General features: G+C 41.9%; 1 protein-coding gene across 3 annotated transcripts in view; it reads left to right on the forward strand.

Moving 5' to 3' along the window:
- The first annotated feature begins 820 nt into the window (after window positions 1–820).
- Window positions 821–16,372, forward strand: part of SOX5 (SRY-box transcription factor 5) — an 857,385-nt gene continuing 841,833 nt past the window's right edge. For 2 of the 3 annotated variants that reach the window (XM_050968460.1, XM_050968468.1), the window contains exon 1: window positions 1,279–1,538. The gene's annotated coding sequence lies outside the window, so the exon portion shown is untranslated. Of the gene's footprint in view, window positions 892–1,278; window positions 1,539–16,372 lie in introns of those variants that run through there. The other variant, XM_050968476.1, reaches the window with a different exon arrangement.

The following is a 16,372-nucleotide window of genomic DNA, read 5'->3' on the forward strand; positions in this document are numbered from 1 at the left end:
AAGAGAGAGCATTCAGATCCAGGAGAGAGAGTGAGAGATTGTGGATCAAAGCTTTTATTCCTCCCCCGACGAATGACCCATATCTCGTTCTGTATAGTTTTAGGGAGAGGTAATAGTGAGTGGATCTCCCCTGTTCTTCCTTATTGTGTGTGATTGATTGAGATTGCTGTGTGGCCAAAAAAAACCAAAACAAAACCACCCCCGCAGCTGTTTTAAGTAAATGAAAGTAAGATCGGCAGAGAGCGCTGGACCCAGCTAGTGGGCAAGCCTGTGCTGGAGTCTCAGCCTGTGTAGGCTCGGTGCTTTACCTAAGGGCTGTCGGGTGATGATGTAACTTTGGGTAGGACTTCTCGGAGTGCCGGTGGAAAGCAGAGGGGCGTCTTTCCCCCCGCCGTGCGGGAAAGCAGGAACTAAGCGATTAGCACGGACGGTGGGTGAGGATGACTCGGATGAGGACTGTTTTGTTTCAAACCCGCCACATTTTATAGAGTGTGTGACTGTGTTTCAGCTCCGATCCCCCGTCTCCTGTGCCTCTTGCACTCACTGATTGCTCCTCTGCTTTGGAGAGTGGGGAAGGGAAGGGAACAATAAAAACGCCCCAAACTACTTTCCTTTCCCTTTTTGTAAAATTAGTAGCTTCTAAAAATAGGGGATCCGTCCAGCCAAGGCGCTTGAGGATTAAGAGAGGAAGCTAAAAGAAGAGACTCGAGAGGCTGGCTGCAGTGGTCTCTTCAGACTGTGTGTGTGTTGTGCGTTTGCACCGGTCTGTCAGTTGCATGCATTACAAGAGGTTCCTTTGGACACACACACACAGGCACCCACACGATAACTCTCGGATGTTTATTCTTAGCAAATAGAGTGGAGCGGACTCTCCTCCTGGAAGGGGACCAGGTAATCATTTCCCAGGCATCGGCAATCATTTCTGCATTGGGAAGAAGTTAAAAAGGGGGGGGGGGATAATCACCCTCCCCGTTTGCATGTTTATAATGCTCCTTTAAGTGGGGGGCAGATTTGTTTTAATCCTTGTCCGGTGTCAGTAATCGGCGTGTTATTTAAAATCTAGACACTCAGCTGCAGCAGCAGAGACGAAAGCGAATTCCACTCTCTGTATTTGGCTGGACTGGGAGTGTGGGGAGGGGGGCACTCTTCAGGAAAGAGGTCAGGGTTTGTTTAGGAAAGATCAGAAGACAGCTGAAGTGAGAGAGGGACTCGCCACTTATTCCCCTCTCCCTTTCTCGCCCCCCTCCCGTTTTCCAGGGTGTCTGAGGTGGCTGGAGATTGCACAGAAAGCTTCTCCTCCCCCACTGTTGCCAGTCTTTCTCTCTCGCTCTCTTTTCCTTTTGTTATTTGCACTCGCATTGTGTTGTTTGTCTCTGAAGCCGCCTCATGACCAGCAAAGGGATTTCACCTCGTCCTTGAGAGAGAGAGAAGGGAAGAGATCAACTCTATACCCACCTCCGGTGTCCTCCCTTCTCCCCCCCCCCCCAGCCCTGTATCACTTAGCATCCCACGCCAAGAGGAGACATTAAAGAGACCGGGTAGGTGCTCTCACAGAGCCGTTTTAACTTGGCTTGTTGCGGATAGTGAGAAGGGGGCAGATGTCCAGAGCAACAGAGATTTGCCTCAGGGGCTTGCTCTCCACTCAGCACTTGGTTCCCAGCTTCAGCTGGAGGGGCGAGGAGGAGGGATGTGATTCAATGCTGAATGGGGAGGGGGCGAAGGTGCTGGGGCTTAGGAGAAACGGGCGAGTTTGGCTTTAGAAAGAGGGCAACTGCCTTTGGGGAGGGTGTGAAACTAAACGGGCGAAGTCCCCCTCACAGTGGAAGGGGGTAAGTGGTGGGGTGTTGAGGACGATCCGTCAACACTGGTGGGATGTTTCCAGGGTCTTGCGCACCTCCTAAAGTTCAGTGCAACTTGTCGCGCCTTCCATCCCCCTTCATTGATTGCATGCGGGTGGGGGGCCGGGCGGGGTTGTAAGGAAGGGAACTCTCCTGGAGTGGCAAGAACATTGCTCATCCCTCAGGATTCTGGAGGATTTCGCAGACAGGAAGCTTTACATTATTTTAATTGCCTCCTTCTTTTTTGTGTGTGTGAGTGTAAAGTGAAAACTGCTTCCCCGCTTTTAAGGGCTTGTGCCCTGAGAACTCCCCCTTGCACTGGGCTCAAACAACAGGAGGTCGGGAGAGTTAAACTCGTATTGGGTCTGGAAATGTTTGCCTATGCTAGCTGCAGTTTGCAGAGTATCGATCCGCTGGGAGCAAGGCACATTCGCGTGGGAGAGCAGCCTAAAGAGACTGGTTACATATTTCAGTAAGCATGTTCCTTATAGTTTGCAAACCTCATTGCTCCTTAAGAAATGGACTGACTCTGGAAAATGGATTAAATGCTCTTGGTCAGTCATTTCAGCTGCTTTCCTACCAAAAAGAAAACATCAAAGAAAAATATAGTCTGTCAGTCAATGCACGCATATTGTTCTAATGTTCCCCCTTCTCCAAAACTGGAGGTGGGAGTGAACTCAGCCAACTTTTTACAGAAATGTAAGGGACTTTATTTTAACCCAACTGTGATCCTAGAATAACTAGAGCTGTTTATCAGGAAGAACATGATCATTGTTCCCTAGGGACTGCATTCAGTCTCAGCACTGTAGTGTGATCAAGGGCAGAACCAATAGAAATCAGTGGGATTTTGGGTAATAAGTGTGGGAATCTCCAAACAGACTGGGTCTGAGTGATTTGTTTCCCTTCTGCTCACAAAGAATGACCTCAGGCATTTTTTTTTTTTTTAACCAGCAGGCCAGTGAAATAGACACGCGGAAGATTTGTAGGCGTTCAACATTTCAGTAAAAAAAAAAAAAAAAAAATAGAATTCAGCAGGATTATAGGAAGGACGTCTGTGAACTAGTGTTTTTAAAGAGAGTCTGATACCAAGTGTGTGTGTTTTGTTTATTAACTCTTGAGAAATTGAAGTTAGAATTGTCCTAAAATTAGGAAAAAGTTTTTCATAAAGATGTATTTTGCTGTCTTTCAAAGAATTCAGCTTTAAGCTTGACTTCAGATAAATTAATGGCATTGCATGCCAGTTGTAGACATTTGGAAGAAAAACTGCTAAGATTTAAATCAAATTCTTGTAAATGAGGGATGTTTCTTAGTCTTTTGTTCAGAGTTCCTCTGTAAATTGTTGGTATTTTCTCTCCAGAAACCTACCTCATAAAAATCAGAATACAATATCTGGTTTTTTTTAAATAGCCCCTAGTCCTTTCCCGTGGTAGAAAATTAATCTTTGTCTAAAAGGTGGATCCATTGTGTAAAATACGTAGTTTACAAATACTTAACTGGGACTATAGGGGAGAGGTGAGTGTGTTGTTTAGATATAGTAATATCCAAATGTTTGTCTTATAGAACTCTTCTGCTCTTAAAGAGAGACTGACATGAATTTGTTGCATTTTGTGAATGCATAGTATGTATATGTCATGTCTTCATATTTTTGAACATGAAAACCTGATAAACACATGGCCATTATGCATGGAAGCCTTGCATCAGAGCTTTTTATTGAACTTGAACTGTTTTGGCAGAGTGTTACTATATGGAATATAAGACTTTAAAGCCACAATCATCTTTTGTAAGCAAATTAGCATTTGAGAGATGTATTCACTATTTCAGGTTAACTCAGTTCAATTGTGTGTGCATGTGCGTATAGTTGGTTTAGTCTAATATGAAGTTTTGTAAATGATGGAACTGAGTATATGCTTTTGGAAAGGAAACTGTAACCATATAAATGTCCCCTATATAAATTTGAGTTCCTGTTAGGGAAACATAAATCTTATAGTGTCATGATCTTATAGTGGTGGGGTAAGAGTTTTAGGTAGCTTAACATTTTTTCAGTCAAATTAATTCTTCGGACAGTTTACTAATAAATGCTGAAATGGGAAGGGATATTTCTGAGATCTGTACATTGAGAAACTATGCTAGTGTTCAATATACATACATACATATATGTGTGTTACTGCATTTTTTTATTTTATTTTACTTGCCAGACTCATTTGGACTGGTTAGTAGCAATATAGTTAAGATGTTGGATGTGTTGTTCACATTGGATAGTTTCTTGACATTCAGGACTGTGGAAAAAGTAATTCTTCAATTACACATCCTACCCAGCCCCGCACCCCCTGCCCTGTCTCCAGCCAATCCCTGCTGCACCCCGCTGCCTGAAGCCAGCCAGTTCCGCACTCCTCTGTCTCCAGCCCTGCCAACCCCTGCTGCATCCCCCTGCGGCCCTGCCTGAAGCCAGCCCACCCCACACACCCCCGTCTCCAGCCAGCCCTGCACCCCTTGCCCTGCCTGCAGATAGACCCTACCTCCAGTCAGCCCCTGCCCTGCCTCCAACCAGCCTCATGTCCACTGCTGCCCTGCAGTTCCCAGGGCAGTAACCCTGCACACCTGCTTCAATGAGGGGGGCAGGGAGTAGCTGGGACCCACACATGTGCACACCCGCAGGGAGTGGCAGGGACCCACACATGTGAAATGGCGGTCATTAATAAGCAATCAACAGCATATATGATGCAATGTACATAATATATAATTGTATTATTTATATAGTTATGGAAAGTAAATAATACATGAAAGAAATAAAAGGCTTTTTTTTTTTTTACACTTTTTTTTTTTTAAGTCATCCCTGCCAGGGCCCCGCCAAAAATGTTCAAATTGGGCCCCGCACTTCCTAAAGCCGGCCCTGCCTAAAATAATATTATATTTCAAGTAAGTTTATAAGTAGCTTAGCTAAATACCAGTGTGTACTGCATAACAAGGAAAAGAGTAGCAATAAGTTTGATTTGATGCTAGTGACGGTATTATAATGCTGTAGGTATATAGGAACTTTGTTTCTGCCTTGTTACTCCTACCTACAATGATATAAACTGCTGTGATCTGGATTTTGAGAGTGAACCAAAAAACAGAGCATTCAGTGGAACAAGTTTTCTAAAGTTTAGGAAAAATAAAACCTTGCCAAAACACTGCAGTGGCGCTGTTGTAAGCTGTAATGTTTTTGACCATTCTCAGTAGATTGCTATTATAATAGTATTTTTCCAGTTAGTAGTGAAGTATCTTTTCCCTAATTTTGCATATAAATAATCCTGTGTTCTTTGAACAGGCAAGGTGATACATCCATTGAAGGCATTGAAAGCTTTGCCTGAAAAAAGATGGGCCCTATACTATTGAAGTGTCCTTTTACAGAATGCAGGTTTTGTTTAACATACTGCAGGTTCTCCTTTTATACCTCAGTTTAATCTTTTCATCTGAGAGTTAGTCCTGTGTGGTAATGTTCAGATCCAGATTAAGTTTAGGTGAGGGATTGATTTTTGAGGTTGAACCAGAGATGATTTCAGGTTGAATGGTGCTGAAAACTTGCTGTTAGAGATTTCTGTCCAGAAAAGACTCTCTTTCTGATTGAGATCCATTCAGGGACTAAAATTGTAGGATTGGGAGATTTGAATCCAAGCCTCCCCTCTCTACTTCTCTGGAAATTTTGGGAGAAATGAGAGCGCTCAGGAGGAGGACCAGACCAAAACATTAGGTCTGACTATCTCTAATTAGGATATTATTCATCTACATTCATTGACATTGTGTATAGAGTTATATGGTGGAGCCTGCCCAGGGAAGAGGACATACAGGTTGTTAAGGGAGCTTGGATCCTTTAAATTTCTTACTTCAGTGATGGACACCTTAGAAGTACTTAAGAGTCATTGTCATCCTTGTAGCACTTTGCCCTTTATGTATCCTGGTTCCTTTACCCTCTTTGTGTGTATGCACACCTCCACCCTGATATAACGCGACCCGATATAACACGAATTCGGATGTAACACGCTAAAGCAGTGCTCTAGGGGGCGGGGCTGCGCACTCCGGCGGATCAAAGCAAGTTCGATATAATGCGGTTTCACCTATAACGCAGTAAGATTTTTTTTTTTGGCTCCCGAGGACAGTGTTATATTGGGGTAGAGGTGTATATGGTGTTTTCTCAATATGTAAAATGCAAAGTCTGCACAAGTTCTCCTTATTGCTTACCAATGCACACATGCTTTTATTTTTCAGTCTGCGGAAAACATATGCTTCCTGACAGTCTGAGGAGGGTGTTCTTTAATATTTCTGAGAGCTTTATCTTCAGTCTGTTTCAGTCTTTCTGTCTATTTTTTCTTTGGATCTCAAGCATGGACTGAGGCCCATAGGTAACCCACACTGGGCTCTATTAATAGTGGCCATTTTCAGAGGCAGAAGGACAATTACTAATCTCCTGCTGGCTTTCCATCCACTTGGGAGGCAAGTGATTGTAAGAATGCCATTTTGCCTGGTGCATCAAATACCTAGCAAATCTTTGCTCACCTAGGTTACAGTTCCTAAACCCAGTAACAACACCAGAAATCGAACTTGAGTGGCCCTGAGCACCACCTCTTACTGTGATGAGTCATACAACGAGCAGCACTTTGTTAGCATTAAATTTGATCCACTGGCCCTCAGCAGAGCTGACAATTTTTCAGCTAAAAGACCCTTCAGTGAATTGTCCTTTAATAGAAAGTCTTCCCTCCCTCACCCCTCTGTTGTACTTTTAAATTAAATGAAATCCTTGAGAAGCTGGTGGCAGCGACTTTAAGGACCAGGGTAACCATGTATATTTCAAGGAAATAAACTGTCTGAAAAATATAGGTCAACACTTATTTTTAAAGCAGCACCTACCACTGATACAAAACCTCACAGAACTACAGAATCATATATAGTGCAAAATCATACATTGCTATTAGGGTCTTTTTATCCTTGGCATGATTGTTGCCAAAATCCTGAGGAAATTATGTCCTATATTGGTTTGTTCTAAGATGCAGGAAGTTCGGCGCCATAGTTCCCAAACCTGTTGGTGACTGAGTGCCCCTTTGGGAATTTGAGAGTGTTCAGTACCTCCCAAGAGCCACTCAGCATTTTGCAGGATCAGGCCTAGGTTAAGGGGTAACTTTTAAAACAAAGAATGTGCAGCTAGTCATTTCATTAGGGAGATACTTACATTATTGGGTCATGAGCAGAAGTAACTGGGGCCTTGACTATATTCGAAGTTGCACCAGTTTAATTTTAAATGTGTTTAAAAACAGATGTAGTTAAACCACTGGTAATACACAGTTTGGGCACTCTTAATCTGATCTGCATCTGGTATATCTATGTAGCTTAAAGTGATTCCTCACTGCACAAAGATAAATAGATATGGCAGGTTTAAATTGATTGAGTATCCACACTATGTTTAGCAACTGTTCATTTAAATTGGATTAAAATCACATCTTTAAATTAAACTAGTGCAACTTTGAATAGGGTTTATGGAGGCAGCCTTTTAAACTGATGTAAGATCTCACCCATTTTCGGACAAGCGGCTAATTGATGCAAATATCTGAATGTTTTCAGTTTATGGTAGTCCTGTGTTATGCTTTAGTTTTGATATAAACAAAACCTGCAGGAAATAGTTATAATATGTTAGCTAGTTAAATAAATGTTTACTCAGTAAGAATGTATGGGTTAAAAAGTTAACTAGTTTTTTTTTTTAAAGCAATACCTGTCGCTGTTTTAGTATCCCCTATCAGTGAATGGAGATATTGTTTCTCTTAGTGGGGGATACAATTTTTAATGAAACAGCAACTTGCTTCTTAGCAGGAAGCCAAGCTTCTTGAAGCAGATTTATACAGAAAAACTCAGGGATCATTAAAAACCATTGTAAATCAGGCAGTTTCAAGGTGATTTTAAGACATATTCTGATTTCTGTTTATTTGGGGGGAAGATATCTTGTATGTAATGTGTCTAAACCAACTGTTTATCCCATTTCTTTCTCCTCTTCCCCATTCCCCCCAAACAAGACTTTTCCTTAAACAATTTCAAAAGTACCAGGTTACTACTGGGATCTAAATTTCTTCAGGTGTAATCTGTTCTTTAAGACTTGAAGGATGATAGTTTGTTTGATTCTGAGTGTTTTGTTCAGGCAAAATTCTCGCTAACTTCAGTCTAAAATCCTGATGCTGAGGCCAATATCTTCATGTATCCATACAGCCCTAAATATAACGGCCAAGATTTGCAAAAGGGACTAGTGATTTTGGTGCCCAGTGGGAGACACCTGAGAGGCCTAATTTTCAGAGGGCAGATGCTTGACAGTTCCTGAAAATCGGGCTTGTTTAAAGTGTCTCAGGAGGGACACCTACATTCGCTAGTTATTTTGAAAATCTTGCCTCCACTTTCTGTATATGGAAGTCAGTCATAGTTTTGCCTGGGTAAGGAGTGCAGGATCAGGTCCTACCAATCAAATAATAAATAGAGGGAAATTCAGGCTAATAAAATACCTGAATTCAAGTCACCTATATATGCTACTACAGCTTAATTGTAACCTGGTATGCAGACTATTTAAGAATCAGAAAAGGATGGTTAATGGCCCTGAAATAGCTAACACATTAATACAATATGTTACTCAAACACAACTGGGAGAAGATCGCTTCTCGGCCTTTTGGCTAAGAAAGGTGAAAACATTATCTAGTTTTATGGCAGCTACTGGTGCTTGTTTGAGCTTGGGGCTGGTTTTATATTTGTCACCCATTTATAAACTGTAGTTAGAGGCAGGATAGTCCTGATTCTGTGGAATGAACATTGATAGAGTCTAGCCTTCGAGGGAGGGAAGGTCTGTATAAGTGAACTATCCTGCAGAAAGTTTATTTGTTGTTGTTGTTGTTGTTAAGATGAGCAAGTTGAAGTTTCCAGGTGTCAAACATGGATTATGCATTAGATAGCTACAAATTTAGGATGAGCTTTTTTGTTCTCTGTGCAAACTTGACAGTTTTGGGTTGATGACGTTAGTTTCATACTCACTGCTGACATCTGACAAAGACAGAGCTGGAGTGGAGGTAGTTGTGACATTCCTATAAACAGAGATGCCTTAGGTGAGTAACATTTTGGATAATATGATGGAAATTCTGCAGTTGTAGGGATTAATCTACCATCTTCAGTCTTGCATAAGTCAGATGACAAACGAGGAAATTTTGTTGGACATATATATACACATGTGAATTTAGTGCTTGTGAAAAGCAATGGATAAACAATTCTGGAAACTGAAGGCCTCAATCAGCCTGAAACATGCAGCAACAGTGTGTGATGTGCACTGCTTCATCTCAAATTTGATCTGCAGGGAGCAACTCAAGGGATAAGAGAGGAGTTCAGCCCTCCCTAACCAGGTGGGCCCTGATCTAGCAAAACACTTGAGTATGTGCTTCTGGTTAAGCACATGGTTGTACGATTGCTTACATGCTTAAAATTAAGCATATGCTAAAGTGATTTGCTGGGTCGGAAATGTCTTCCTTGAATTATCTGATGAGATTGCTAAAAAGGCAACCAGTTTGGTAGTTTTTGTGGTCTGAACTATTTTTCCACCAGGAACTGTAATGAGGCCATCACCTCACTTCACATAGGTCACAGAGAAGCCCTCAGATGGTAGAGATGGATGATATGCTTTAAATGAGGCAGAGGAAAAAAATCTTGCTCCTTCTGATGCAAAACCACTCCCTATTGATCACCCTCTATCAGCACAAAAATTCAGCTTTTCAAAGCAACTCCTAGCTGGAAGTATCAAAGTGGGAAACGTGTTTTTAAAAAAATAAAATAAAGGGAAAATTGAGAGAAATTCTAAACTTAAAAAAAGTTGTATTCAGGAAAATGGCTCAGATTTGGATAAAATGCCATTAATATCAACAGGACTTATATGCAGAATATTCTGCATATGATATATATAAAATTAGCAATAAGGCTTTATTTTAAAGTTTCCTTTGCATAGGGGGCTGAAATGTCTTAAAGTCCTTGTAGTATTTTTCTTCTGGCTGTGTTTAATTTCAAAATCCTATTCTATTACCAGTCATAGGAGGAAAAATATTTACTCTTAAAATCATGGACCCTAATAAACTTATTTAGATAAGAATATTTTATACCTTTTGCTCATTCCGAACAAAGGTGATATGAAACACTTCTGAATTTTTGCTCCCACCATAAATTGATCCAGAATATAGCATGAGTTGTGCAAAAACTGGTCTAAGGCCCTAATTAGGTGAAGCATTTAATGTGTGCTTAACTTTAAGCATGTGCTTAAGCCTCTCAGTTCAGCAAAACATGTAAGCACATGCCAAAAGTTAAGCTATTTGCTTAAGCACTTTGCTGAATTACGGCCTAGAGGTAAAATTTTCAAAAGAGACATAAGCACTTCATCATGTTGACTTTCAGGGCCCCAAGTGCTTCGTGCTGACACACTTTTGGAAAAGGAGACTCAGGCTCCTAAGTCACTTCTGCATTTTTGAACATTTGACTTCCAAGTTTTTAAAGCTGTGGTGAAATAATAGGAACGGTAGATTCAGTGAAACTTTCTGATGTGATAATCTGTGATGCATGAGCTCTGAAAGATGGCGTGAGTGGGAGGCTGCAGTGGTTGCAGAAGCCATGTGGAATTTGTGTTGAATTGGGCTCAGAGGAATAACATTGAGGCAGTATTACATAGTTGGCGTTAGAAGAGATTGCAATATAACCAAGAAAACAGAGTGAAATGCCCCCTCCCCCACTACACACAAATTAAAAAAAATAAAAACTTTTAGGGAAACCAATTTGCTTTATATAATGTTTAAATGTCAGTGTTCATTTAGTAGTACTTGCTGGTCATTTTTTCCTTAGGCCAATACTCTGTCTATATTATGAGCACACAGTCATGAAACACCCAAAATGTCCATTGGCTGCAAGACTGGCATTAGGGGCCTAGTTTTGAACCCATTAAAGTCAACAAGTGCTTTGCTTTTAATTTCAGCGAGTGCATGATCAGAGCCTGTAAAAGTTGAACACTCAATTTGTCTATGATATGGATCACAGCTCAACTCTGCCTGAGATTTTCAAAGGCACCTGAGGGATTTAGACACCCAATGACTGTTGGAATTCAGTGGGATTTGAGAGAGTAACTCTCATAGCTGCTTTGAAAATCCCAGCCTCTGGGTGAAATCAATGGTAGTTTTGCTATTGGCTTCTTTGATTACCGTGGAACCAGGATTCCACCCTCTGGTTACAGTTCAAGACCCAGGGTATCCTTTTTATTGAGTTCAGTGGGCTTTAGTTCATCCCCTTAAACTGTTTTCTGATGCGTTTTATTGTTATACTTTATATGTATCGAGAGAGTGAGAGACCGAGAGAGCTATTATTTTGGTCCAGCTGACTATGTGTTGCTCTTCTATAGAGCTATACATGTGTTTGTTTTCTTTCATTCAATCAAGTGGTCTCTCTCTCTCTCTCTCTCACACACACACACACACACACACACACACACACACACACACACACACACACACACACACACACACACACACACACACACACACACAAGTATTACCTGCAAAATATCTTTAAATAAACCCCTGTATAACCACATAGTATCTCTTTCAAGCGAAGATAACATATCTCCTTCTCAACATTTGCACAGCAAAGTAATGCATTATTGCATTTTAATAAATAATTAAAAAGCAACTTAAAAGAAAGTAGGCCAGCAAAAAAAAAAAAAAAAAAGTGTTGGTTTCAAATTTGAGAGAAGAACAAATATATTTCTAGTTTACAAATTGATTACATTTTACTAAATCCCGTTGTCCCATCACACTGTGACCAAAGACCAATTTGACACCAACAGAGTTCCATTAAAAAGATTTGGAATGATGAGTCTGTGGCATCTGGTTTCCCTCCCCATCCCACTTCTTGGTAAGAAAGGCAATTGTGACTCTTTATCTATTTTCAGGTGACGGGGGAACAAATCTCTAGAGCTCTGCTGATTGGGTTTTTAGTATGGTTTTCAGTGTTGTGCTGTAATAAAATGAGTTATTTTAGAACTGTGCATACATTAGTGTTCTGGCACGGCATGATACAATAATGTGTGAAAAAGTAGAAGATCACACCTTGGTGAAACTTGCAGATTTCCTGCATAATCTGACAGTGAGCTCTTGTCAAGTTTTGACTTGTGTAAAGAGGGAATAAAGTTTCCAGAAGCAGAGCACAGGGTTTGGATGTATTTTTGTCTGTTCAGGGATTTTAGCCCCAATGTACTTGTGAATATGCCTAACTTTAAGCACTTCAGTCCAGATAAAGCCAGTGTTTAAAGTTGGTGAAGTACTTTGCTGAAGTGGAGCCTTTTTAAAATCTTATGTTATGGAATTTAAGCATTAATTTAATTTTTTTAAATTATATAATCAAAATGCATAATTTTGTAAAATAATAACGTAAATAAACAATTGATAAAATTGCAAAAATAACAGTAAAAAACCAAAATGCAATGCATAACAACACTTCACATTTAATACCACATCGCCTGCTCCAGCGCTCAGTTTGTCTGAGAGAGGGCTGGAGGATTGGACTAAAAAAAAAAAAAAAAAAAAGGTCATTATTCAAAAGTGCAGCTCTCTCAGTGCTTATTCAAGCATGCAATTAAGCATATAGAGATCCCTAAGTATGTATTGATTTACGCTATAGGTCAAACTAGGGTGACCAGATAGCAAGTGTGAAAAATCGGGACACTTTTTTGGGGAGTGGGGGAGAAGGGAATGGCAGAGTATAATTGTGTATCTAAGGCAAAACCCCTAATATCAGGATGGTCCCAATAATATCAGGATATCTGGTCACCCTAAGTCAAACAAAAGTTATGGACTTGATACAGAAATTACTGAGCAAGCTTCTGTGGCCTGTTTTGTGGAGGAGATCTGACTGAAGGATCAGAATGGTCTTTTCTGGCTGTAAAATCTATTGGTCTTAAGTATTGGTGGTCTCCAAATATGTTGTGTTACAATGTTTTAAAACTGAGGCAGCTAAAGGATTGGGCAAGCATACAGCTAAACCTGGATCAGTAGAAGTTTCAGGTAACTGATCCACATTTTAGAGGATGCCCCATGAAAAGAGTCCCTGTGTTCCATTTACTGTGGTTTGTTTTTTGGTTTTGTTTTTTTAAAGGGGGAGAGCAGCAAGTCCCTTTTTGGCCAGATTTTGAATCATTGACCCCCTTTTCCAAGCCAATTTAGTGCATGTTGGCATACGTTTTGGGACACTGAAATACATTTGATTAACTTTCCTTTGTTTTCATACAAACATCAGACCAGCCTGGTCATTGATTCACTTGTTCCTAAACAATTTTTTGTGCTCGATTCATCCTTACAGGTTGTCACGGTATTCAGGTGACCTGAGATTGAGGAAACAAGAAGGAAATCAGCAAAAGGCTCAAACTGAGTCTGACTGCAGCATAAATAATGTTTGCAGATTTATGCCTGGGTGTGTAGGATGTGAAGAAAGGCTTTTTCACCTGCACCATCACATCTGAAAGGCCTGAGCAGCAGAATTGTTCCAGGGGACGATTAACCTGGTTAGTTCAGGTTGTTTAAATCCAGTGACAGCTCAGGTTTTATGAAGCTTGCTGGTAATTCATAATACTATTCTCTGCATCTCTGCTCCGACAGGTCTTGTAATGAAAGCACTCAAATGGGCCCAGTGGATTGGCCATGCCCCAGAGTATTTAAGAGGCTCTGAACCAGAGTCACCATCAGGGAGAATGATGGAAGACTGAGGAACTCCCCTATTTTTTGCTGTTGCCAGGAGTGATTGCATCACAGGAATTATTCTGTCGGGGGGTTACTCTAAGTCAGGGGTGGGGAGACTTTCTGGCCCGAGGGCCACATTGGGGTTGTGAAACTGTATGGAGGGCTGGGTAGGGAAGGCTGTGTCCCCCTACCCCCCAAGCAGCCTAGCCCCTGCCCCCATCCACTTTCCACCCCCTGACTACCCCACCTGCTCCTTGTCCCCTGATGGCTCCCTCCTGGAACCCCTCACCCCAACCTCTCCTCTGGGATCCCACCCCCTATCCAAGCCCCCCAGCTCCTTGTCCCCTGACTGCCCCCTCTTGGGACTCCCCCAGGATCTCACTCCCTATTCAACCGCCTCGCTCACTGTCTCCTGACCACTGCCCCCCACCCTAAACCTCTGCCCCATCCAACCGCTCCCTGTTCCCTGACTGCTTCTGGGACCTCCTGCCCCTTACCCAACCCCTGTTCCCTGCCCCCTTACCATGCCACTCAGAGTGGCACGACAGGCTTATTGGAAAGCCTGGAAGGTGGGCGGGCGGGTGCAAGCTGCGCTGACCGCACAGCAGCGTGGCTGCGGGGGAGAGGGGACAGTGGGAGAGGGGACGGTGGCTAGTCTCCTTGGCTGGGAGCTCAAGGGCTGGGCCGGACGTGGCCCATGGCCTGTAGTTTGCCCACCTCTGCTCTAAGTGTATTGTTAACAAAGTTGTGGCCAGTTGGCCAGAATTACAGATGTTTTTTCTGTCCACAGTGGCCCCATGCCACTTGCAATATGGGCTGCAGTGTCTCCAGTGTGCCAGTGACACCCAGGTTAATGAATCTAGCTCTTGTTTCTGGAGAGATTTTATAGGATTCAACAGAGTTTGGGGATCAGATGAGGGCTATTTAATTGTGGCTGAGACCAAAAAAGGCAGAACTGATCTCTATGGGTGGGGGGAAAGGAAAATGGGGAATTAAGGAAGATGTTCTATCAGTTTCTCTGACTGAGTGGGTGGTCTGCTGTTGGTGAAGCAGGCTCATGACCTTTGGGAGGGGGCTTCTTGTTGTACCCCAGCTTTTGGTGGATGTTCAGGAATCAGCAGCTTCCAAATGTGCTTTCAAACCCACGCACTTGGCTAGAAGATCCTGTTCTATTCTGTATAGGATTTATTCTAGGCTCACCAGCATAGTATCTGAATGCTTTCCAGCAGTGCATTAAGCAACGTGACTACACATCTGCCACAGGTTGTGGGTTCTCTTATCCTCTCCTTGGAGGGAGAAAAATGTACAATGGATTGGCTTGTTTTAGTAGAGGGTGTCTTTTTTTTTTTTTTTAATAAATACACCTGTTGCTATGTGTCTATACTAATGAAGGCAAGGTTGAGCCCTTTGGGGGGCAACATTTTGGCTATTTCTAAATAGGGTTTTTAATCTGGAGGTGACAAATAAAATTGCTTGCTGCTTTTCCAACTCTAGTTCTAGCAAAGAAAGTCCTAAGTGACTGGGGTCCAACCTACCAGTTCTGTCCTTGCGTGATTGTGTGGCAGTTATGATCAGCTGGAGTACTCAAGGTAACAGGACTCTGTCTTAAACAAGAGGGGATTACTGACTGGATATTGCTATTTCCTTTGGGAATTTACTTCCCCTTTGGTCTGTCAGACTGATGATGTTCAAGGTGTGATGCAAGGCCTATCTGTATTGCCAGGTTTTGTGTTTTTTTTGTGGGGGAGGGGTTTGTTGCATGGGGCTTTAGGGTATGTCTGCGTTACAGTTGGAGGTACTGTATGATTTGCAGCTTAGGTAAGCATCCTATGCTAGCTTTAATTTAGCTAATATGGTCAAAAAATAGCAGTGGAGATGCGATGGCACCGGCCCAGGGGGGCGGGCTAGGAATAAAGAATGTCAGTATGTGCCCAGGATTCTGGTGAGCTGGTACAGCCCACATTGAAGTAGAATTAGTAGTGGGGGAGGGAGAGTAAAAGGCAGAGAGAATCAGTCATTTGTTGTCACAGAACCAGTATGTGGTGGTTTGCACAGGTACAAAATGTAAAACAATTAAGAGAATATTGATTGAATATGCTAAAGGTCTCAATATGCTAAAGGTCTCAATATCTATGTTCTAGTGGCCTGATTCAAACACCCTTGTGTTCATTTAAAAAAACAAACACACAAACCCCAAACACATGGAACACACTTTAGTGTTGACTGTTTAGTTCTCAGATGATCAAATTCAGAGAAGTTAGAGCATTGTGCAGAAATGCTTTTGTGTTCACCGGTTAGTGACTTTCAAGTAGGTGGTGATGGAGACTAGCAAATGACTTTCTTTTTATCATCATGACCATGAAACAAGAATGGAAATGTCATAGATGCCACTTCAAATGGATCAGCTCTTAAAGGAACTTAGTTCTCGCTAAGGGCTGAATCTTTTCTGGTTTCTCTTCCCCTATACTCTCCCTTTTTAAATAGAAACAAAAAAAAGTCTCTAATTCAGGAAAAATTTTCTCTGTGTTTCCAGTTTTTGTGGAAGCATTTGAAAGGAAGGAGTTTGTCTAGCAGTTAGAGCTTGAGAGTAGGAGTCAGAATTCCTGGGTCTCACCTCTTGCTCTCTTTATCTTGAAAAAGTTCCTTAATCTTTCTCTGCCTCAGTTCCACTATGGGTAAAATGGGGATAATAGTAGGGCTGTTGTGAGATTTGCTACTCTAGAGGGGTGTTGTGAAATTTGTTTGCCAAGTGCTTAGAGATGCTCTAATGAAAGGTGC

Source organism: Gopherus flavomarginatus, chromosome 1, assembly GCF_025201925.1.
Source record: "Gopherus flavomarginatus isolate rGopFla2 chromosome 1, rGopFla2.mat.asm, whole genome shotgun sequence".
NCBI lineage: Eukaryota > Metazoa > Chordata > Testudines > Testudinidae > Gopherus > Gopherus flavomarginatus.